Below are 27,028 nucleotides of genomic sequence, written 5' to 3'. Positions count from 1 at the left end.
GAGAGAGAAAAAGATTTTCAAAAGGGGGCAAGACCTCCCACCGAGAAGATTAGTGAACTTGGGGGTGGAAGTTGCCTTCCTCCCTTACTCAAAGGTAGAAAGTGACTTGTGTTTCAAAGGCAATATTACAAAAAGTAATAAAGATAAAAAAAATTAACCTACATTTTCGTGGATAGGAAAGATTGAAAAAATTATTAGTATTTTTTTTTAATTGATCACTCCGATTCTTGAACAAGAAAAATCGATTCAAAGTATGACAAGCCCGCCATAGACTTTACATGTTAAAAGCAGAATTGAGGAGTCTGCTTGGTGCAACACTTTTCTCCCGGCAACCACGATTCATGACCCTGATTTTCTGCTCTTTTGAGCGCGCCCCGTGTTCTTTGTTCGCCAAGGTGTAAAGCTAAGGGTGGTGGCGCTAGTGGTAAAATTGCTCTTTCAAGACTTCCAGGTTACTGATTCCGATATATTTTTACGCTACAGATTGAGAAAACGCGCCATCATATTATTGCATCATATCTTTTGCAGTATTTCACATGTACCGAGTTCTTTCTTTCAGCCTTTAAACTTCAGCCTTATCATATTAATATTATAATCATTAGAATATTTTCTAATTAGGCTAACTTAAAAAGATACTTTTAAAGATATTTTTGGCGACATTTTATTCAAATGTAGCCAAATAAGGGATAAAATACAAAACATGGCAAACCTTAAGAATTATTCACAATGAGATATTAACTTTCCAAAAATTTTTTTGGCCTTACGACCTCTGAGAATCAATACATTTCTGAAAGCTATTATGAATGGTACAATTATGTTTAGATTTGAACCCAAATTACAATATCAAGACTGCATAGAATATTAGGCTTGTTCACACATCGCCTCGTAGTCATAACATAAGCGGAGGGATACACCGGAAATTTTCTAAATTTCTTCTGGTTTAAGGACGCTTGTTATTGTTTACATTAGACCACCCATCCATTAATTGTCCCACAGTGGACTGATCGTTAAGACACGGTTCCCAGCAGATCACCGAAGTCAAGCATCACTGGCTGCGGTCAGTGTGCGGGTGGGTGACCACTTGGATCAGTCTGAGTAGGGACCGAGGGTGTGCGGTATTGGTCCTCGTTAAACTGTGCTACCGTAAAGTGCTCGACTTCGCGCGCAGGTCGTCGGGCTACCGTAGCGGGGGTGCCATCCCCTCCGCAGAGGATCAAAATTGTGATGGCATGTCTTCGGATCATCCTCCGGGATATTTCCCAGACCGTCGCCAATAGCCCATTGTGCAGCTTCAGTGCGACGTGAATTAACAACAACAACCCTCCATTAATCAAATTTTAAATTGATTTATCTGTGAAATCTTCTCTTGCAGTGTGATAGGTCCTTTCAAGCTTTCTTTGTATCTCAACGGAAGTTGAAAATACGTGGTGCAAACTCAGCGTGGTACAAGAGCAACGCGTTGTAAGAACCATTGGCTTAGCAGACAAAATTTATTCGAGGGGACCAACAGAGCCTGATGAAGGCAGGGGCATACGGGCAGTTGCCCATAGCCCCCACATCAGAGGGGACCCCGAAATCGAATGGATGGTGTTTTCTACACTAGGGAACGCTGCAGGCTCGGTACCGCCTAAATTTCCGGGTTACTGTTTCCGTTGTATTTTAAAGCCATTTGGCATCATTGTGTTTTGAGATTCTTGCAAACAATGTATTTGATTACTTATTACTTTTGTTTACAATACTAAAAGTGTTAACACTAACGTAAGATGGTGCACAGCTTGCAACAAGAACAAAGAGTAATAAACTTATGGAAAGCGGCCATATCAAGACTGCCAAAAAAGCTAGTCATTCAAAATCTAGCAACCATGTCACCTTTTTAAACAATATCTCTCTAAATAACTAAAACAAATTTTCACTTCAAACTCACCAGAATTACATAATAACATTAATATCTTATTAAATACGGTAGATTTGAGTTCAGAAATTATCTAATTTACTTCTTTTATTGAAAACAAAATTATCCGCTTGAAAATATCGCCTCGCAGAATAACATGCCGTAAGCAGCTGCAAACTTTCTAACCGGAACTAGAGCAGGCATACAGCTCGAGGTTGTTATTGTTTACATTTCTACTGAAAACACCATCCATAGAAAATTTATTTTAGGTTTCCTTTTTTAATGAACTTTTTTTAAACAAAATCTCAGTACACTGTAAAATCCGCCAGTTTTATGTTAGGTTTCTCATTAATCTACCATATGAACACAAAAAAAAAAAAAAATCTGAAGTACGTAATTCTAAGCTTCCTAGTGCGGAATGGATGGTGTTTTCAGTAGAAATGTATCTCGAGCTCTATGCCTGCTCTAGTTCCGGTTAGAAAGTTTGCAGCTGCTTACTGCATATTATTCTGCGAGGCGATATTTTCAAACAGATAATTTTCTTTTCAATAAAAGAAATAAATTAGATAATTTCTGATCTCAAATCTGCCGTATTTCATAAGATAACGTTATTATGTAACTCTGATGAGTTTGAAGAGAAAACTTGTTTTAGTTATTTAGCGATATATTGTTAAAAAAAGTGACATGATTGCTAGATTTTGAATAACTCACTTTTTTGGCAGTCTTGATTAGCCCTCTTTCCATAAGTTTATTACTGTTTGTTCTTGTTGCAAGCTGAGCACCATCTTATGTTAGTGTTAACACTTTTAGCATTGTAAACACAAGTATTGTTAGCATTGTAAACAGAAGTAATAAGTAATCAAATACATTGTTTGCAAGAATCTCAAAACACAATGATGCCAAATGGCTTTAAAATACAACGAAAACAGTAACCCGTAAATTTAGGCGGTACTGAGCTTGCAGCGTTCCCTAGTGTAGAAAACACCATCCATACAGCTAATTCGCAATTACGATGGACAAATTGGGCCAATCAAAAGCCTGCATTTTTACATATCATAAAATACAATATGTTTGCAAAAATACATGCTTCTAATTGGCTCAATTGAGCCATCGTAATTGGGTATACTATAGCCTACGTCACAGGTAGTGTTATTACTACTAAATTTAACTAGTAGACAGCATTTTCTGCGAACCTGATTTCTAGCAACAAGTAAACATTAAAAGAAGTGTGTTGTTATAAGTCGTTACTCGGCAGGTTGGAATTGTATTTATCTAGTTCCTTTTGAAATAATTTATTTTGTTGTTTTATCTAAGTTTATGAATTTAGTAAACATATTTAAAACTCATCTTATTAATTAAACTAAAAGGTAAATGTTATTCCTAGTAAAATTTTCGAAGTGGAAGTAGTTGTGTTTTTTTCATATTATACCCAATTGCGAAAATTTAGCTGAATACCATTCTCATGTCAGCAAGGATACGAATTTTTTGCAACTAGATGACAAAGTTAACAGTCAGAAAACTGCATTCGGTATGATTTACTTAGAATTGTCAGAAAATCAAAGATATGGACAGAGCGATATTTCATTTGACCATTGGGGGGGGGGGGACTTAATAGCTATTTTAGGTTCTAGTCAATTTTCTTGTGATACACGTATAATAAGGTGAAAAATTTAAATACTTTGATAAAGTTCGGTTCTTCATTACTGACGCACAGTGGGCCCCCAAAGAAGTTTTTGCCCCGGTCCCCAATTAGGATAAGTCGGGCCCTGGGGACCAACTTATACTGCTACTTGTATATTGGCAATCGAAATGGGCTACAGGTAGCGTAGAGAAGAACTCTCTACCTATGGAAACATTTCACATATTTTCACCCTTTCATATTTGAATGCCAAGCTTTCACCATTAGCGTGTGGAGAGTCATAGAAGAAGGAAGTACGTTAGTTTCTGTCTTGATGTTGAAATAGATTAATAAAATCTTTTAAGTTAGGAAACTATATGGAACTGAAAACAACATTAAACATAGTTCTTAAAGAAAGCGTCATGGAAATTTTGATGTAGTTGTTCTAGTTCATTTACGTAGCACTAGAGCTTCACAATGGGCTATTGGCGACGATCTGTGAAACATCCCTGAGGATGATCCGAAGACATACCATCACAATTTTTGATCCTCTGCAGAGAGGGGATGGCACCCCTGCTTTGGTAGCCCGACGACCTGCACGCGAAGTCAGGGACGTAGGTAAGGGGGGTGTTCAGGGTGTTCAAACACCCCCCATTGTACAAAGCAGTTTTTCTTTTTTTTTTTATACTATAGATAATTTTTCCTTAATTTTAGAAAATTTGTAAATATTTTATTTACTGAAAAAAAAATGGAGAATTCCCAGGACATTTTATTTTGAGATTTTTATCAGTCACTGCTGCCTCTTTTCTACCCATTCATCAAGAGAGCAATAAACGCAGTGATTAAATAAGATAGCATCCCTTTCCTCACTGATTTACCACCCACAAAGTTTCTCCCCTCAGAAAAATAGCCAGCCCAGCTCATATTACTCTAAGAGAAAATGTTCTTCCTTTCTTCCAATGGGTTCTATCTTATCTCATCTACTTTTTAAAATATCGGCTATACACAGATCCTATTTACGGTCATAAAATGCATGCTTCACACTATAAGAATTCTCTTGGATTTCTAGGACTGCATATATATGTTAACCTTTTCAGGACATAAAACTTCCTTGGCAATTTTTTCGGTCATTCTGTCCGGGAACTTTGTCTTAGACACTCATCCTAAAAGCTCTTAGTTTTAAATTTTTCCTTTTGTTTAATGTAGCATTTTATTTAAAATTTCTTTTTTTTTTCTTTCGGATTAATTTTTATTTGTTAATCTCGTATATCTTTGTATTGTCTAATTCTGTTCCTGTAAATAAAATGGGGTATTTTATTGGCTATAAAAAGAGCTTGAATCGAAAATATTGGAGGTAAGCAAATATTTGTATTAAATCAATCTTTCCGAATATAGGTAACATTTAAACTGTACAACAAATAGATTTATTTAGTAAAGTTGAATATTCATGCTCAGTTTTATTTCCCATTTTTGGTTTTATTTTACGATTATGAAATCAGACTTAAAAATTTTTGAAATTTTAAACTGAAAATTGAAACAACTTTATTATAATTCAGTCAGAATTGAAATATCTATATTACATTTAATTTTAAAATAAAACACGAAAATTTCATGAATGAATAGCTGAGAGTAGTTAATCGTTCAAACTATCTTAGTATAAATGTGTAAGTGTAACTTAAAGTTTAACTATTTTTTAGAAAATTGAAAATACTTTCTACTACTAACTTTCCCTTCTTGGGATCTTATTGTAAGGGAAGTTACTTATGATATTGACACATTTTTAACGATAATACTTCATTGCATAATCATAAGCAGGGCTTAATCCAGGATTTCCATCCTAGTACCTATTTTTGTGAGAAAAAAAATTTTTTTGTGAAAATTTAGTATTGCTAAAAAAAAAGAAAAAAAAACTACATTTGTATACGAAAAGTGCAATACTATAAAAAACATTCACATATTGCGGAAGGAATTGCTTATAAGACAGCTTGCAGATTAATTCTATTTATTAATTCAATGTAAATTATACAGCCAGCCAGTATAGAAATTATGGAATTTACTATACAGATTAATATTAAGGTTAAAAATTAGATTTATATAAAGTTTAAAAAATTTTGTTAGCTTACTTACTCATAAAATTTATTGAACTTATTATGATTAAGAAATTTTTATTTTGATATTGTGCTAACTTTTACTTTTGAATTAATAGTTGAAAAATAATAGAAATACAGAATACATAGATAAAATTATAATAACCGCTCGGACAACTATTCAGCACTTTAAATCCTTCGAACTTTTTGTTTTATTTTTTTTTCAAAGTTTGTAGAAATACTGATTTTTTTATTTTATTTTGTGAAGGTACCGATTTTTTTTTTTTTTTTACATTTTGTGAAGGTACCCAAAATTGACCTGGATTAAGCCCTGATAAGATTAAACTTTAAATTATCATAAAAATTACTGGAATTGTTAATTAAAAGAATAATTCAGTACTTTCTAAGAATAATTTGAATCAGCTCAAATGTTTTTTTTTTGTCTACTTAATTTTATATATATTTATAGCAAAGTCGAGACCCCTTTTTCGTTAGCTATTATATGCATAGACCTTGTGAAGAAATCTTTAAAAAAAATATACGCCAACTGAAATTTGGTAAATAATGAATATTTTATCCTAACGCAACAGATTAACAGGAAACCTTTACATCCACTTATTAAATAATATCAGTTTAAATTACAAAATATGAGAATAGTATCGAGGAGTTTCTAATCTGTAATAAAAAAAATTATTTACCAATAATAAATTTTTCGTAATAATAAAATTTTCATAATAATAAATTTTTCGTAATAATAAATTCAACGTAATTCTTAAATTTTCCGTCTAATTAAGATTGTGACAACATGTTCTGAACTAAATAAAAATTATGCATTTAATGTTTATTTTTAGTGATTATACATGCAGTAATATATATGAGTGATTCTTTTTAAACATGATAATTCGGACCGAAAAATTTCTTCAAATTTAAAGTCTTCAAAATAGTCTAAAATCTTTTTTTGTGTACTTCTTTAGTTACACTTATTAATATCTTACAGACAGCAATGTAGAAAAAATAAATAAAATAGAAATTCATCAAATTTTGAATGCCAGGAAAATGAGATATTAGCTTAGAAGATTAAAAAACAGTCATTTTAAGTTAATAGTAAGTAACTCAACTTAAGCCTTTATGTCAGATGGACCAAAAATTGCTTAAATTAGTTCTTTTTATTTACTGTAGAAAGAATAAAAAAATATTTTGTTGCTGATATGTACAGAATAAAATTGCGTATAATAATCAATCATTAAATAAATAACTTTGATTACATCCAACATATTACAATCATACATAAACTTGGTATTAGGTTAATATTTGCTTTCCCTCCTTACAGTATTAGCAGTTAAAAAAAAAACTTCTGGTAACACTTCAATGTCCTGGAATTCATAAGCCAGGAAAATGACACCCAGGAAAATGACAAATTCGCCATTTTATAGCATATAACTTTACTTTAATATTTTGGCCTAAGACGTTTATATTCTGCAGAAAATAATAGGATTTCTTAAAATAACTCAGATAAATCTACGTAGTTTATGTTATTAATGATTTCAAGAAGCGAGGAAAATGACAACGCAAAACCCTACTCACCCTGAAAAATTGTTTGAAAAAGATTTTGAACCAGAAAATTGGTTCTTTATTCATGCAATAAGACATGTTCATATAGGAAGGCATCTAATCAATCTATTAACATAAGATATTGATTGCTGGCTCTATCTATTTTGGTTATAAATAACTAAACAAAAGTAGCCAGAAAAATGACAGATTTTCTTGGGACAAACAAATTATTAATGCAAAAAATTAATTTAAACGAAGTTTTTGTAAATAATACCCTCTGCGTATATTCTAGAAATGGTTGAGATAAAAAAAATTTGATATTGAAAAATTTATGTGAAGTTTTGAAGTTAGCTATTATTGGAAACATTGTTTGTGACATGCCAGAAACATGAAATTAAAGTGAAACATGAAATTAAGTGAAGTAACATGAATTAAGTTCAATTAAATTTTGTAACTATAAAAAACAGCCAATGCTAGTGCAAAGTCAGCTAATGTTAGCAAAAATGCTAACAGCAATGCTATTTTTTTTTTAAATGTTCTTCTAGTATTATAGTATTAGATCTTGGAGAAAGGGACAGTGAATTGTCATATTTTGGGAGAATCACCCATATATATATACAGGGCCGGATTTAAGCTTGATGGGGCCCTAAGCTACTGAAAATGATGGGGCCCTTATGAGTTCAATTCCATTTCTATACACCTAAAGTAAACTGTCATTATTTTTTATTGTTGAGTATTAACATTATATTATTAAAAATTTGATAATATCACTTTATTGTTAAATATATTAATTGTGACGAGACTATTATGTAGAACTTTTCTCTTATTGCACATATTTTTTGTACGAGGGAAAAAAGTTACAAAAGAAGCACATTTTAAGCACAGAGTAAAAATTTGGCGTGCTGAGCCACTATATATTTAACAGAGTTTTTTTTTTAGTTTCATTTTGAATATATTTTATTTGCAATTTTTAATGATTTTTTCGCAAATTTTTTTCTCAATTGTTTTTTTTTTTTTTTTTTTTTTTTACGTTGCAAAATCTATAAGACTTAGAAACATGAAATTTTGAAAGTGCGTAGAAAATATGCAGAGAGTTAGAAAGAAAACAAGAAAATACATTTTGATTATTAGTTTTATTTTTTTTTATAACCGCCGTTCAACAACCGATCCAATTTCGAGTTACGACTACTAATATTCAACACCGTGGCCTTGTAATTTTGAAACCAATCCAGAAGACAAGGGAACTGACAGATTAATACCCAGGGGTATTTCTTTGTTATGAGAACTTGAAGGAATTTGTGACCCCGACAGATTTAACATGCACCAGTCACCATTTTATACATGGGTATTCTTTTGCCGGCTGGATTCAAACTCCCATTCTCACTAACACGAGTCCAACGCCCTATCAACCAGGCTATCCCGGCCAAATTTATTAGTTTATTTTATAACAGTCATTGCACAGCCAACTAAATTTCGAGTTTACGACTACTAATATTCAACTCCGTTGCCTTGTAATTTTGAACCAAATCCAGAAGACATAGGAACTGCTGGATTAGTACCCAGAGGTATTTATTTGTTGTGAGAGCTTGGAGGACTTTGTGACCTCGACAGATTTAACATGCACCAGTCACCATTTTATACATGGGTATTCCTCTGCCGGCTGGATTCAAACTCCCATTCTCACGAACACGAGTCCAACGCCCTATCGACCAGGCTATCCCGGCAACATTTATTAGTTTATTTTATAACCGTCGTTGAACAGTCGACCCAATTTCGAGTTCACGACTACTAATATTCAGCTCCGTAGCCTTGTCATTTTGAACCCAAGTCAGCAGTCCCTGGAGCTGGTGAGGGCCGTTATATTAATACTGTTTGTAAAAATAAAAAGACCATTTCGTAAGCTGATATTATTTAATTGATGTTTATATTGAAAATATTTCATTATTTTTGCTTTCTTTTTAATTATTTTAAGTACATTTGTTAAATTTTTGTGCAAGAAAAAAATTTTCATTATTTATGTAAATTTTTGGTTTATATTTTTAAGGATTTATTAAAGGGTCTATTAAATATCAGAGAGACTAAATGTCATACGAGTTTAAAGTATCAGCTCTGCTCTTGATGTTGTATATTGGTGTTGTATAGTGGCTGATGTTGTATAGTGGCTGTTGTATAGTGACCAAAACGAGCATTCAACATATCAATGGAACACACTAAAGCTTTATATCAATTAGCAATTAGTTTTAGATAATTACAATTGATGAATAATTATCTTATTATAGAATGAAATGTTTTAAAAGATAAATATCTGTTAATTTTTAACATTTAATCAACGAAAAAACAACCAATATTGAAATCTAACGAATTTATTATTTTTAATTACTGATAAAGTTTGTGACAGAAAAAAAAATTAAAGCCTGATAGATTTCAGAATTTTAGAAACACCTTCTAGTTATACTATTACAATCAAATAGGTTTCGATGTCTTTCATCCCGGTGTCATTAGTGATTCAGCATATTTCGATATCATTTTTGTTTCGTTCTTACTTATTAATTTGTTTGCAACAGTTAATTTGTGTACCTCTTTTACTTCATTTTGGAGGAGTTTAAAAATATAATATTGAGGATTTTAACTTTTTTTGTATGCCTCTTTTATTACGTCATCATCACACCCACACGCAACTGTCTACTCTAAATAATGCTATATAGAATGAGATAGTAAAACAAACGTGTGTAGTTATTTAAATTCTTATTCAAAAGTATTAGTTAATTTTTTTCTGAGCTAACAATTTCTGTCCTTTTTTAGATATTTTAAAGTGCTATTTAAAACTGCTGCATATTACATGAAAGCATTAAATATATCATTTGTACAATTTTGAAGTAAAATAAAAGGGAATTCTGATCTTTGAAACAGATATTAAGTAGTCTGATGATCGAATGATGGGGCAAAAAAAAAAAAACTTTTTTACTTTTTAACTAAAAAATTGTTTATTTATAAATAATTTATTAATACTCAAATTGCTTGAAAGATGATATGTTCCCTACCAGTGACAACGAAGGTTTTTGTTTTATTCAGTCATTTATTTATATTTATTTTGTTCGACAATGTAAAAAAGAAAAAAAAAATACATTTTGGGCTTCTGAGGGCCCCAGCTCCGAATAAAACTTTAAGAAAAGCAGGGAAAAAGTAGGATCTGGGGGCCCTTGTCATCTTGGGGCCCCAAGCTACAGCTTATTTAGCTTATACGTAAATCCGGCCCTGTAAATATATATATATATATATATATATATATATATATATATATATATATATATATATATATATATATATATATATATATATATATATATATATATATATATATATATATATATATATATATATACATATATATATATATATATATATATATATATATATATATATATATATATATATATATATAAAGATATATATATATATATATATATATATATATATATATATATATATATATATATATATATATATATATATATATATATATATATATATATATATATATATATATATATAGATAGATAGATAGATAGATAGATAGATATCATAACCCTGCTTAACTCCAATACATATATATATGTTGTGTGTGAGTATAAAACATTTAAAAACATAATGCATTATACTGTTTAAGTAACGAAAACTTTTTTTAAAGTCAACAAATTAAAAAGAATTAATTGTTTCTCTGATATTTAAATTTAATTTAGTGTGATAAGTAATTCTTTAAATGTTGAAATGCCCGCGGCCACCCTATCAAAATCCAAATTTGATATCCCGTGACCTTACGAAACACGGATTTTTTCATTCAATATTTATTTACGAAATATTTTGAGACTTTGTATCTAATTTTTTCTTTCTTACGCTGTATATCGTTTGTATTTATTTCTAATTTTTTGTTACATTATTAAAGTTTTACACCTTCTATTTAATAATGTAGTTTAACAAAATCTGATATCATAGAATAAAATGACAGTTTTTTTAAAAGTTTATTTAACACCATTATTATTAGCCTTTTGGAATGATTTTACACATTGTCATTTTCCTGCGTTTTCTAAATAATAAATATAAACTATATTATTCAATCTGAGCTGTTTAATAAAGTCTTGTGATTAATAACACAAAGACTAACTAAAAATGAAATGGAACATGGAAGTAAAAGCTATAAAATTATAAATTGTAATTTTTCTAGCACTTAAATGCCAAAGAATAATTGCTAAATGCTGGTTAACTATTGTACATTGCTCTCTATATTGTACATTGCTTTCTATATATTAGAGGTACTTTAATAAACGAGTGTTTATTTTTTTTAAATATATTATTCCAATCCAAAAGGTTAGAAATTAAAAAAATAATTTCCTAGGTGTCGTATTTTCTGAAAATTATCCATATATTCTACTTCGTAAAGAATTCATTTTTTATGTATTATTTTGGCTGCTTAAACGCATTATAATTTGCGGTGAACAGATGAATTTTTATTGATATTTTATACTTGAATTTTTGACAATAACGGTGGTTTGTCCTAATCGAAGGGAAGCGATTAACGAAGTTTATGGCTTGTCTTTATTTTGATCTTCATTTAGATCACAGGTTTTGATTTTTAACTTTTAAATGAAGCTTATACTGAAAACTTCTGTATTAGATCAATTTATCAAAATCAAAAAGAGTTTACTTGTATGTATGTAACTGGTTTAATTAAATTACATCTAGATAAAAAATTCCTCAATCACAAAACACCCCCCATGAAAAAACTATACCTACGTGCTTGCGCGAAGTCGAGCACTTTACGGTAGAACAGTTTAACGAGGACCAATATCGCACACCCTAGGTCCCTACGCAGACTGATCCAAGTGGTCACCCACCAGCACACTGACCGCAGTCAGTGATGCTTGACTTCGGTGATCTGCCGGGAACCGTGTCTTAACGATCAGTCCACTGCGGGACATGGAAATTTAGAAAAATATTTTTAACACTTTAATACGAAAAATATTAAGAAAAGGAAAAATATCGTAGAGCATTCCGATACAACTGAAAATAGGAGGAGAGGGAAGGGTCGAAGGCATGAAACTGATCTTCTCCCCAGATGGCGTATTTGAATCATTTATATATTCGTTGGTGAAACCTCCTGGAAAGACCATTTCCATGTAACGACCTACTCTATTTACGATCGCTTTTAGGAGGCAAATAATTTTTTCCATAGACTTTGTGTTTAAGAAAATCTTTAAAAGAGACCTTCAAAACCTTTCTCAACGACCGGACAAACCTCTGCACAAAATGAGGAAAAGGAAGGTCAAATAAATAAACACGAAAAATTATAAAAACAAAATTTTTTTTAACAAAACAAATAAGTAGATTAAAATGTGTTCAAAATATTTGTGCGAATCTCTTATTTAGAGAGCTCTTTTTGACGATCTCTGAAAGAGATCTACAACCTAAAGTTGTAATCTGAGTGCCCTTTTAAAGACGATGTTTTTTCAGAGTTGAAAGTTAATTTAGCTACGAATGCTAAAATAGAATTTAAAAAAACTGATAAAAGAAAATTTAATTTTGAAAAAAAAAAAAAAAAAAAACGAACAGTCTTTTGGCATAAGAAGCTTTTCATATATGAAAAATACCAAATATATAAAAATCTCAACTTTGAATTTTTTGTCGCTTATTTTCCATTGCACTGCAGAACATTGGCAACCTTTAACTCAATGTGGATCTTGAAATAATACGGCTTTTTTGAAATCGTATTTCCTAAAAATAGTACTGAATTATTTTTGAATATTACTTGTCTTTGAATTATTTAAATACTACGTATTTTTGAATAGTTTTAATTAAAAACTATTTGAGTAATTTCTATTATACTTTGGACTATGTTTTTATAAAAATTGCATAGTTTAAAAATGCGTATACAATACCATTTTCTTGCAAGTTATTTAAACTAATTTTTTTGTTATTTAAACTAAATAACAAAAATAAAAGTGATTTTAACGAATTTTTACTCATGGAATTTCTTTTCTATAAATTAGTTTTATTATTTTGTGTAAGAACACCCACATTCGCTTAAATAAATTTTATGATTGGCCTAATAAATTCTCGTAAATAAATTTTATTTTATATTATAACCGGTGTTGAATAGCCGACTCAATTCTGAGTTCACGACTGTCAATGTTCAACACCACAGACTCGTAATTTTGAACCCTACCCAAAAGACAAGGGTACTCTTGGATAAAGCAGTGAGACAAACTAGCCTTCACGGAGAACTTTTTTGAGGGAAATAACCCGCACTTGCGTTACATGGAGGGGAAAACCACGCACGGTTAGCCTGACGGCAATTTGATTCTAACCCTCGATCCATCTACCACAGAAATATTTTACGTCAGTAATGTGGTCGGTGCGAACTAGGAGCAGAATTTGTATCAACCAGTCACACCTGGGATTCTAACCTCGCCACATTGGAACCTTTAACACGCTGAGTCACCGTGGCTCGCTTAAAAAATTGTAGTGGCTCAAACTTCCACTTCCTCACATGACAAAACCATTGAGAGAATATTTACCAGATAGTGAGAGCCCGCTCTTTTTAGGGGAAGAAAAAGCCGAGACTATCGGAAAAAAGGCATGTTCAGTCAGAGAAAGCAAGTTATTGGGCATGATCTTGTAACTTAAAATGCTTTCTTCACTAATTAATCGGTATATTTAAGATCAACCTCTCAAATCATTAAGATTGCCTCCTTAGTACGTGAAGGTCAGATAATTAAATCAAAAGTTATTCAGAGTGTTCCTTTTTTATATTTTAGGGAGTGCATATCTAATAATTAGACAGCGGATTATATGCGCTAAAAAACGGACAAAATATGCATGCAAATATGCACTAAAAAACTTGAATATATGCTCTTAAAACTAGAAATATGCATTTAAAATAGAAATTAAAAGTTCAACTTATTTAAATACTACTACTTACTTTTTCCAACAAACACAGCTAAAACATTTTTTTGTTAAAAGGAAGAAAATCAAAATATTTCTTACTTGAATCTACACATTTCTGAAGAAAAAGCCTAAAACTGAAGTATGATAAATGAGAGAAGAAAAATCATCGCATTTTCCGGAAAGATTTTATTTAACTGAATAATTTTTGTTGCAATACACAACTAAGTGTTTTTCCAAATTTTCAAGGGTGAATCGATGTCGTCGGTCATCAAAGATCATTTTGAAAGCAGAAAATGACCTCTCCACGTCAGCCGATGTTATTGGACAAAACTTGTACAATTTCGTACTCATTGGTTTTACTTTCTCTGGAAGTTCAGTTCCGTTTCCATTAAGAAAATCATTTATCTTCTTCACTGCTGCAAAACCCAAATTTTCGTTTAGAACGAAACACCATTTTTCTTTTACTTTCTTCCCAACTGAGTCTGGAAGAGCATTGATGCACTGTTGAATTTTTTCAATTTCGGATATGGCCTCAGCCAAGGGAAGACCTCGTGTTTCGAGCTTTGTTATTGCTCCACTTAAGAAAAAAAAGTGAGTGTCAATTATGGTCAAGTCCTCCTGCAAAGAGATATATCCTGTAGTAATTCTTTTGTGACATAAACTGAAGAAGCACAGGAACTGTCGATTGCATCTACAACTGACTTTATTGCATCAAAATTATTAGCGTAAAAACGTGCAGCTTCAATCCATGTACCCCACCTAGCTATCATAGGCTGTGGAGGTAAGGGCAAATCAGGATACATTTCTTTATACAATTTTATGCGCACAGGTGCCTTGAGAAAAACTTTCTTGATACTAGAAATTAAATCATTCACAGAGAAGAATACTTCTCGAACAGTCTCAGCCAGTCTGTGAACAGCATGAGCCAAACATGTAACATGAAGCATTCTGGGATAAAAAATTTCCAGTGCTGCTGTAGATTTGACCATATACGGAGCGGCATCACTGACAAAAATCAAAACGTCTTCAGAACCATCTCTATCAGGCCATAATAATCTGATAGAATCATTGACAAACCTTGCTATGGCTGAATGATTGACTTTTTCAAGGGCTTTGCTTGCTAGAAGATGTGGTCGAGTAGGAATATTATCAATTTTTTCACAAATAAAATGAGCAATATAGCGACAGCACTTATCTGTCGTCTCATCGACTTCAATCCATATAGGGCTATCTCCAATATCTCGACGAATATCATCCAGTACTTCGTTATATATCGGTTGAAGGTAGTTCTTTCTTAAAGTCGATTCATCGGGAATGATCTGATTGGTATATTATTTTTTTAAAAATTGTCTTAAGTTTGGATTATTTAGCTTTTTTAAAGGAATATTGCTGCTTACTAAGGCTTTGCATAAATCACTAGAAAAATCACTTTCCTTTTTAGCTGCTTGATCAGGAATAGTTAATAAACTTTGAACAAATCCTTTTGTATTCTGCTTTTTCTTCGCGGAGTGAGCATTAGTCTTTATATGTTGATCGATTTGGTACTATTTTTCACAGAAAATGTGTTTTTGACAAATCACACAAAATACTATTTCCCCATCGGTCGTAAAGTCCTTCCCATTGTCCGAAATCCATGTCTTCATTAAATTTGATTTAGTCGACTTAATTTTTGGCATATTATAAAATTCATCAGTCAAAAATCACGTTCGAAGCTTCAATAACTACGTATTCAACTGATGGATGTCGAAACTATCTATTTATCTGATGGACTATCGAAATATGTTAGAATAGCAGCTCTCTCCGAAAATGTATTCACTCCACCTTTTAACTAATCAATCACAGGAAAGGGAGGTCATTCTCTACCTACCACAGAAGCCTTATTTTTCCCACACAGATTGACAATTATTTATTCCAGAAAAAGACATCCCTTCATAGAATATCTGACCATCTCTTTCTGAGGTTTCTATGACGAATGTCTGTTTGGGTGGGCCCTTTGTACCCCCCTTGCCGACATTTCGCGTGAATGCAATCACCCCCAGCAACATCAATCCAGCTGACCCTTTCAGGTGATAAAGAACGACAAAACAAAATTTAAAGCGTTCCTTATGCTAAAATAAAAAGAATAGTGATATGGTTTTAGGGGTCGCATTCATTTAATCGACAATCACTTCATCGACAGGACGTTTCATCGACACCACTTCATCGACAGGCCATTTCATCGACAGGCCACTTCGTCGACAGGGTCATTTCGTCGACAAGTCATTTCGTCGACAGGGTCATTTCGTCGACAGGGTCATTTCGTCGACAGGGTCATTTCGTCGACAGGGTCATTTCGTCGACAGGGTCGTTTCGTCGACAGGCCATATCGTCGACAAGTTATTTCGTCGACAGGGTCATTTCGTCGACAGGGTCATTTCGTCGACAGGGTCATTTCATCAACAGAGTCATTTCGTCGACAGGGTCATTTCGTCGACAGAGTCATTTCGTCGACAGGGTCATTTCCTCGACAAGTCATTTCATCGACAGGGTCATTTCATCGACAGGGTGATTTCGTCGACAAGTCATTTCGTCGACTAGTCATTTCGTTGACAGGGTCATTTCGTCGACAGGGTCATTTCCTAGACAGGGTCAGTTCATCGACAGGGTCATTTCGTCGACAAGTCATTTCGTCGACAGGGTCATTTCATCGACAAGGTCATTTCGTCAACAGGGGTCATTTCGTCGACAATATTAAGAAAAGATTATTTTGTAGGCAAAGTCATGCGTAATTTTGAAACTAGTTTTATGATTTTTTACATTAGACGTTATGCCCCTTGCACTTCTTTGTAATTTAGTATATTTATGATGAAATTTTTTAAACTTAGCCTGATGCAAAATCCTAATAGTATGGTGAGGTTGCCAGAAAAAAGCATTTTATTTGAAAATTGCCTACTCCTCTATTCACATCACGTTGCGAAAACGAAACATTAATTGTATTTTACACATTTAAGTTGTATATTACACATTTTTTTTCTAGTCATATTTAACACATTTATTTCTAAGATTAATTTTTAATGTACATTATTGTAGATTAGCATCGCAAAAGCAATTGCAAATCTCGCATTTCCAGTTTATTTTATTTCTTATTTAATTAATTATTTATATTGTTTTGGTGTTTAATAGTTTAATATGTATTTTATCCTATATGTTCCCTAAACATTTATAAGTTCTTGTACCTTATAAAATAAACTTCGTTAATGTAAAAAAAAAAAGAAAAAACTCACAATGACTCCACAACCTCGGTATGCGATGCAATCGAAATGATATAAAAAATGGTTCCAAATCAGAGGAGGGGAGGAAACCTGTCTAATTGGTTTTTATGATCTAAAACATTTGGGAAAAAAACGCAATTTATTACGATATAACAAATAAATTGACTTTTGTGTTTATAATTGATGAGAGTTATCCATATGCATCTGATTTTATTCTCATTATTGTTTTATTAAAAAAAGTTTAGCAAACTTGTTTTTTTTACTCAAATATTAAAATGTTTTTCTTTTCGATTTGCCAGAGAATAAAAATTTATTTAAATAAATAAACTTTGCAGAGAGAGTATATATTTTAAAGGCCAGCACTAAGGAAAGTCCTTTAAAAAGTGTAATCGGAAATGGAAATGTTTTTAAATATCATGTTTGATATGTGTTCTGAAAAAGAAATGTGAATTTTTGTTACCAAAACGAAAAAAGTGGAATTTTGAATGTTGATAGAATTTTTTGTGAAATTTTGCCCTTGTGGTTTTTGCTATGCGTGAAAATTTTTATAAATTATTTTATCATTTGTAGTCTACTGAACAAACTTGATATTTTAAATATATATGCATTTTTTATTTTTATTTTTTCTGCATTTTAGTTTTGAGCCTCTTGGCTTGTTCAGGCTGAAAATAATCAAACTTTTGATTGGCGATAAATCGTGTTAATAGTGGTCAGTAAGCGTTTGAAAATTGTGTTTTCATCCTGTACAGAAAATCAGTCAAAAATTTCAGCAATTATACTAGTAAAAAATTGGTCAAATCTTAATTGCAAGATTTTTCTTTTCTTTTTTGCACAGTAAGAGTTATTTATTCTTACGTTTAAATTCCAGGCTTGACTTTTTGTTAATTTTCTTTTAAACAAAATGTGTCTAATTTAAATCCTGCAAATAAAAAATGAATTAATTCATCATTTATTTACTACTATTATTATTCTTATTAAATTATACTATTATTATTTAATTACAATAATAGTATAATTCAAAAATAGCATAATTTGATAGTATTAGATTAGAATTTAATAATTAATACTATTATTAAATTCACTATTCATAGAAAAAACACATTTTGTGAAGAGCAAACACTAACACGCTTGCAACGTTACGCATTTAGTACTTCTTTTGTGTAAGGTGAGTAGCACTTTAAATATTGTAGGAATCTACAATCGCCTCGGTAAATACCTAAACATCAAGTTTGCATTCCTATTGTTCTTCGAAATCTCTAAGAGTAGTAACGAAACTAAGACTCAGTTCGATTGTTCGAATAAGCATATTCTTGTCCTAATGTTAAAGATGCTGAACAAAAAGTTTAATTAAGCAACTGAATTGAAGAAGTGAATTTAGTGCAATTAAAGCAATTTAAGTGAACAGTAAGAAATTACTTTTCCATCATAAAAAACCTAGAATTTTTTTTCTACTTATACAGATATAATAATTAGGTCTATGATTATTTTAATTTCTGTGAGAATTCGACTGAAGTCTATGTTTTTGTTAAAATTTATGTAAAAATGTTGAAAATTTTTACAGCAATAAATTTAGCTTTCCCCTCCTTGAAATAGTGTCTAAATGTTCATTGTAATATATTTTTATTACTTTTAGTTCTAAAAATATATTTTATTAATTTGGTTTGATATTAAAAACAATTTGATTGCTAACGTCACACTATATTAACTGTTGACCATGGTCCAGATATAATGCTTGGTAATTTTCTGAAGACAATCCTTACCTATCCCGAAAATAAGTGTCGAGCTATTACGATTTAGATATAGAAAAGTAGATTTCGATACATCAACCGTTTAAACACTTCTCAACTACCTATTAAATAATTTAAAAAGCGAACTTCTTTTAGTCCAATTGGAACAATACACAGCCATAAAGAATTTTACTTTAGTATAAAAATTAAATAATTGCATTTTTCTAATTAATAATAGAAATATTTAGATTAAATCTCTAAAATAGTTTCAGAATTACGCATGACACTATCAACGAAATGACCCTGTCGACGAAATGACTTGTCGACAAAATGACCCTGTCGACGAAATGACTTGTCGACGAAATGACCCTGTCGACGAAATGACCCTGTCAATGAAATGACCCTGTCGACGAAATGACCATGTCGACGAAATGACCCCGTTGACGAAATGACCCTGTCGACGAAATGACCCTGTCGATGAAATGACCTTGTCGATGAAATGACTTGTCGACGAAATGACCCTGTCGATGAAATGACCCTGTCGACGAAATGACCCTGTCGACGAAATGACCCTGTCGACGAAATGACTTGTCGACGAAATGACCCTGTCGACGAAATGACTTGTCGATGAAATGACCCTGTCGATGAAACAACCCTGTCGATGAAATAACCCTGTCGAGGAAACGGCCTGTCGACGAAATGACCTAGTCGATGAAATGGCCTGTCGATGAAGTGGTGTCGATGAAACGGCCTGTCGATGAAGGGATTGTCGATGAAATAGTTTACTTGTATTTAAATGTTTTTTTCAATACTCTAAAAACAAGTTACGATATTAGATTATTGGAGAGCAACTTTTTAATAATAACAATGATTCAATTAAAAAAAAAATAATAAGCGTTACCCTGAGTGCGAACTTAAATTAACAATAAATAAATAAGTAAATAATAAAATAAATTAATGACTGAATAAATCGAGTAAACAATGTTGTAAATTTTTAGCATTGTTTTTCTTTTTTTTTGTTATCATTAAAGGTAAATCTTTACTTTTGTACACGGAACGTGATATGAAATTTTTTTCCCCTTCCCTTATGAAAATTTCCTTAACTTAGCGTAGATTTCCTGCTGGTATTCCTAGAATTCATTCTCAAATGAACTACATAGTATCGTCGCAGTTTTGACTCAGGCATTAATGCCTGGAGTTGAAAAAAAAAAGTATGGAGAAACCAAAAACAATTGTTTTTTAGTTTCTTGTTGAAAGCATAAAAAAATAAAAGAAAAAATAGTCTCTTTTATTATATTCTTGTTTAATGGGAACATCTATATGAATTGAAGAAATTTGAATATCAGAAAATTGACGTTTGGTATACTTTTCTTAAAATTTAAATCTTTAACTTTAGAGAAGCGAAAAATTAAAATGTAACGCATTATTTGAAATCGTAATCCTTATTTGCCTTTTTTTTCAAAGTAACGTTTTTCATACTTTCAGAAATGATAAATCATTTTATTTTAAACCGATTTAAGTAAAAAATTAACAGCATACTAGTAGTTGATTATATCTATGATCATTTTTATTAATTTATTGTCGAAGGATTTATTCAAAAATATAAATTTGCCTCATAAAATATTAATAAAAAATATTTAAGTTTATGAATTACATAAATATTATTCAAACCAACCATTTCTTTAAAATATACTCATTATTGCAGTGTTTGTTACATATTTTCAACTTTTTCGACGAAATCATTAAAAAAATGTCTAAAAAACAAGCACAGAACCTTATTTCTAAAGCTACAATATATGTTATAGTTTTTAATTTCGTACATTTTATTTTGTTACTCCCAATAACTCAAAAAAGTAAAAATTCCTTTGGAAATAGAACCGGCTTTAATAATAGTTATAGATACAGTTTCTGCGAGCAATCGGCAAAATGGAATTCGGGACAGCATATCACTGCACGACATTTCTAATTTGATTTGCGACATTCCAGGATAGAGTTTCATTTCGGTCGAATTTCTTCTCAGAAATGAATGAACGAATGGACGTCCAAAATTGTAACATAATTCTCAATGAGTTTTATTTCCCTCTTTCTGCTGGGGTCAAACCGGTTTCCGAGAAAATTTTGATCCTTACAAAAATGAAAATTCGACGCCTGTTGAAGAAGCTGGCCGGAAAAGAGAAAATGGAAGTAAACTTCCGTCTCGTTCATAATCTTTCATATGTTGTCAACGAAAGCCATGTCTTAGGTGAGTTTTTTTTGTCTAATATCTTTGGAAACATTAGAATAATCGTTTGCTACTTTTAAAATGTTGCCATCGCATCGCAACTTTAAAATTAATGTATTGGAAAAACTGCAGACGATTGTAAACATGCCTCAGTTCAACAACACGTGAAAATGAACGAGGCTTGCACGCTTATCGGAGGAAGTTGACTGCTTTTTAAAAATAGAATAGAGGGTTGTGGAAAATAAACGATTTGACGTTCTCTTTATGTTATGGAAATAGAGTTAATTAGTTTATTTTTTAATTGAAGATGTAGATTGATTTCCTCAATTACTTTCAAATGAGTTATTTTTTATTGACACATTTTTTAGATTATAAAAACAGTATTTCAAATTTAAAATGACCATTTTTCATTTGAATAAAACATTTATTTATTTCCTTCCATCTGGGTTTAGTTAAATAATTTTTTCTAGCTTATTTATCACATTTTATAAAGTTTAATCATGTTATAATTTGTTCTCATTCATCTATTTAAACATTATTTTTTTAATTGTTTTCGACGTATTTTTTTAAAGATTTAATGTTATCGGATTGTTAAAATGCAGATTTCTTAAATTTCTTAATAGTATTCTGAGTCTTTAATTTATTTTTTGGTGCGTAAAATTATATTATTATTGCTATTGTATTAAATTGAGTCCCTTTTGCCAATTTGCTGTGTGTAAAAATTCTTAATAATTAAATCTTCGAACGTCATTATATTCAATTATAGTACTAAATTAAATTTGAATTTTCATTCTTTTTATTCATCCATATTTTCTACTAAGTTCTTAAATGAAGTATATAGGGCAGTTTTTAATCAAAAATTTAAAAGCAATCTGACTAAAAGTTATTGAGGAAAGAAAATTTGAAAATATGATTTTTTTGAGTCATTAAAAATTTGTCATTAAAAATTCACTGTCATTAAAAATTTCACAGTTTAAAATTACGTTAAGTCTTTTTTAAATTCCAAAAACTCAATATTTTCGAACGTTATAAAATAATTAAAAAAAACTTATCTATTATGAAAAAAAGCATTTTATTATGGAATCATCTTTGGATAAATGACTTTTATAATTAAGTGCAAATTTTTTTTTGATTCACTCAAATGTCCTCCATATTTTCCAGATTGTTGTTCTTCCATATTTTACGAATCAGAAATCTGAATTCCTTGTTAAAACGCTATTATTCAGATAAAGTATATTTTAGTGATAACTTTGGTAACACAAAATGCCGTTCTAAAGTTTAATTTTAGTTAGTTTTTCTTTTTGTTAACTTCATTTAAAAGAAAAAAAAATAATAAGGATGCTGGTGGATTGGGAAAAATAGCAATATTTTGAGAAAAGGATTTAAAAAAAGGCAAATTCTGGAAATCGTTTTCTTGTCTCGAAATTTAAACTTTAGCTTTGTAATAAAAGAAAGCACATTTAGACAATTTCTAAAATAATATTTGTTTTAATCAACATATATTCAAATTTTTTCGAGCTTTTGTTTGCATTTTGCTTTCAATTATTATTATTTTAAATGTATCATTTAAAAAAAACTGGCTTCTGAATTGTAATTTTAAATAGATTACATTGGTGAGTCAAACTGTTTTTGATACTTTCAGTTCCGGCATCATTAATAGTAATTTGTTGGAATTCGATAAAGTTTCTGTTTCTTCCTCACATAAATATTGAATTGCGGCCCCTCATGTGTATATTTTTTTGTCAACGATTCTAAAAACAAATATTAACCTCTTCAGTACCGGCAGATGGAGAAAAAAGCGCTTCCCTAGGCCCGCAAACTTCGAGTATAGAGACATCTAAGGTGAATCAATTCTCCTAAGTGTCCACTGGAAATCCAATGATCAATCAGCTACAGAGACAACCATACGTTTCTATCGGGATTGGTATACGAATTGTCCAATAGGAACTGTGCAAACGGAAATTGATTGAATGATAGCGGAACACTGATTTAGTTCGGCCTCTGACTTGGTCACTTTTATGTACGTACGATTTACGTTTACGAACTAATACGAGATGTTATACCAAAGAATATAGAGGGTTATACTAGGTCTTTGGTTATACTAGGGTACCAAATTAAGATCACGTCCGAGTGATTGATCTTGGGCCGATAGAGTCAGAGAGGCTCGTTTCATATATATGCAGGGAGTAATATAGGGGATATATTAGTTCCTGCAAAGGGCCTTTATATCTATGCATATTGTGGGTTGTGAAGGGAGAATCGCGCAATCACATATCGTGGTCCTGAAGTTAAGGTCAGTTATTATGGAATCCACTGCACACTACGTACCTATTTCTGGTATAAAGAATAATGTAATGTACGTAACGTACTGTTTAACCATGTATCCATTAAAAATATTGATATTTGAGGCAATAATTCTTTCTCCAACCTCTCGGTATTATTTCTGCTAATATATTAAGCAATTATTTCTAGAATTATTGCGTAACTTTGCTTTTATTTAGAGACAAAGTATCAGTTTTTGGAAAAAATTAGCTGTATCTTTTCTATAGAATTTACAATTTTCAAAGGGATTGTTTTCTTTTTAGTTTGGATCAATACTTACTTAGTAAGGGGTGGGGGGGGAGATAATTTGAACTCATAATCTATATTTTCAAGAGAAAAAAATCCAAGCTATATTCAAAACTTATTTGAAACACGGAAGTAAATAGTATTTAAGTTTTTCTAAAACTATCGGTTTAAATATACCGATTTTGTTTGACTTTAATGATGCAAATAAGAGATTCACAAACTTTTTTTATTAATTAACTAACTACTAGTTCACAAACATGCTGCATTTCCGAATCACTGATTAGATTATTCATTGATTCGCTGATACACTGATTGACTAAAATGTTAATTCACTGATTTATATATTCATTAATACTCCTATTTTATGATTTGTGTGAATCCACCACCCACAGCAGTTAAATGTCGTCAAGCGAGAAGTTTTACGTCGTTTAAACACGTTATAATTTCACAAAATTCCTTTCCTTAACTATTTGGGATATAGTTTAAAATATATCGAAAAGTGAATTTTTATTTAGTAGGTGATGAATAAATGTGAGTAAAAAGAGAAGCAAAAAAGGAAAAACCACTATTGTGTTTTTCCGCTTTTATGAAAACCTTTATTTCACTCTAATTTAACTTTAGAAAAATATGAAAATAAATTACAGTCGGTATCTTTTTCAGATCTTGAAATTCAAATATGTTTCCAGAAATTCTTGTGGAAATTCTGGAAAGAACAGATATATTTCCTTGCCTAGTGAAATAATTAATCCTAAGGGACTGAAGCGGTAAGATATTAATTAAAAAATTCGCTCGCATCAAAAATATACAAATTTAAAATAACAATCGACGAACTTCAATAGCTCAAAAACAGCTCCCATTTTCAAGACTTACCAGGTGGGAACGGGAAGAAACGAAAGTGACAAAAGTATAAAGTTGAAAACAAAAAAATGGAAAAATAAAGGTCAGAAACAAACTTTTTAAAAATAATAATAATAAATAATAATAATAATAATCCATAGTAGCTTAGAGGGAAACGAAAAGTGTTTTAGTTGTAATTTATTTGCGTCGCACTAGAGCTGTACAATGGGCTATTGGTGACCGTTTGGGAATGACCCCTGAGGATGACCCGAAGATCTGCCACCATAACTTTGATCCTATGCTGAGGGGATGGCATCCCAATTTCGGTAGCCTGCGAGCGAAGTTGAGCACTTTACGGTAGTATAGTTTAACGAGGACCCATACAGCATACCCTTGGTCTCTTCTCAGGCTGATCAAAGGGGTCACCCACCTTAACACTGACAGCAGCTAGTAATGCTTGACTTCGGTGACCTGCTGTAAACTGGATCTTAACGATCAGTCCACTGCGGGACATAAAAAAGGTAAAAAATCGAGCAAGAAAAACCGCAGTGGCCAAGAGGGGCAAATCAGGTTAAAATGCATTTCAACGCATTATGGAGAGCTGGTTAGTAACTAATGTCATAAACAAGAGAATCAGCATTCATATGAATGAAACAAGATTTCAAGGCATCAAGATGGGCTGATGTGACTAGGGTGGAAATAATTTTAGCATTGTCGAAATAATACATCAAAATGATAAAAAAACGTGGTATTTATTTATTTTATTTTTATTTTAAACCAAAATCCCTCTCTTGTATAATATGAAAGATATCAATATATTGCCTCAGACCCTGCATATTACATCTAAAACGATGCGAATATAACACTAAGCAATATCATTTTAGTAAGCTTAGTGATTTTTATTTGCTTGTTGAAACAATGAAGTTCATTTTTTTAATGTCATTTTCTATCTTTTTATCTATTATTCATTTTACAAACTTACTTCAGTGCAAGATTTCCTTATAATTTATGCTGTCACTTTATCGAATAGCTGAATATATCGACTAACACTGTTTTTTTTCCTATCTATCAAAGATTTCCTTCGGTAGTGGACACTTTCAGGGTCGTTTAGGTATTGTGGATGTCTGAAGTCCTGTGAATTCTAGCAGAATAATAACGCAAATATTGACACCTAGAGGAAAGTGTTCACAGCTATGACGATATGTGTTAGTGAACTTTCCATACAAATAAATGCAATTGGTTTATTCTTACGTAAATGATCATGAGGAAGTAAGATTTAATTTTCAGATGCACAATGAAAATGCTCAATTCAAGCGATAATTTAATTGACACATTGTCAGGTATAATTAGCTTACTATTAGTTTCCGAAGCTGATCGAAAATATTATTTTAAAGAAGTGTTTTACTTCTTTTTATTTTGGCGAAATAATTGTTTATTTTATTTAGCTTTAGAAAACTAATACCAGTGTTACCTTGTTGGCAATTCATTATGAGCATCAAATTAAAAACGTGCTTATTTATATACATCACTTATTTACGCCAAACAAATTAATGCAGTTTAAGCGAATCTTGCTGAGGAAATAAAAAATGTAGCTAAAGAAATAAAAAATAACATTTGCGATCTTTGATGATTGGTCGATGCGTTTCAAGTGCTCAAAAATGGGCTCTCATTTTCAAGACTTGCCAGACGTGAATGAGAAGAAACAAAAGTGATTTGAAAAATAAAAACGTGAAGTTGCTAATAAAATTGGTAAAATAAAGATGAAAAATAAGACTAGAAAAATTACAGTAGCTTAGAAAGAAAAAAGATGAAAAAGTGGCAGAGGGGAGTAAATCAAGGTAAAATTCATTTCCACGCTCTATGAAGAGGTGGCGAATAACTAATGTTGTTAACAAGAGAATCAGTTTTCATATGAATGTCGTTAACAAGAGAATCAGTATTCATATGAATGTCGTTAACACGGGAATCAGTATTCACATAAATGTAGTTAATAAGAAAATCAGCAATCATATGATTTCAGATTCCTCTGTTAACGACATCATTTCCTCACTACTTCCCCATAGTGCGTGGAAATGCATTTTACCGTAATTTATTTTTCTCGGCCTCAGTGGTTTTTCTTGTTCTGTTTTTCATATTTTTCTCTCTCGGATACTGTGGTTTTTCTAGTTTTATTTCTCACCTTTACTTTTCCATTTTCGTTGACAACTTTATGTTTTTATTTTTCCAAATCACTTTTGTTTCTTTTAATTTCCGTCGGGCAAGTTTTGAAAATGAGAGCCTTTTTTTAGCGCTTGAAACATGGCCACTGTTATTTCTAATTTATATATTTTTGAAG

At 31.2% G+C, this 27,028-nt stretch overlaps 1 protein-coding gene across 4 annotated transcripts in view; it reads left to right on the top strand.

Annotated features, from left to right (window-relative positions):
* Nucleotides 1-21,158: 21,158 nt before the first annotated feature.
* LOC107451910 (diacylglycerol lipase-beta) overlaps nt 21,159-27,028 on the top strand; it is a 76,091-nt gene continuing 70,221 nt past the window's right edge. Inside the window, exon 1 of one of the 4 annotated variants that reach the window (XM_071183160.2) lies at nt 21,159-21,309. The gene's annotated coding sequence lies outside the window, so the exon portion shown is untranslated. The remainder of the gene's footprint in view (nt 21,310-27,028) is intronic. The other 3 variants (XM_071183155.2, XM_071183168.2, XM_071183166.2) reach the window with 3 other exon arrangements.

This window comes from Parasteatoda tepidariorum, chromosome 7 (genome assembly GCF_982258835.1).
Source record: "Parasteatoda tepidariorum strain Cologne lab strain chromosome 7, Ptep-v5.0, whole genome shotgun sequence".
Taxonomy (NCBI): Eukaryota; Metazoa; Arthropoda; class Arachnida; order Araneae; family Theridiidae; genus Parasteatoda; species Parasteatoda tepidariorum.
Note: the sequence above shows the minus strand (reverse complement) of the source record. Positions and strands in the feature narration are given on the sequence as shown.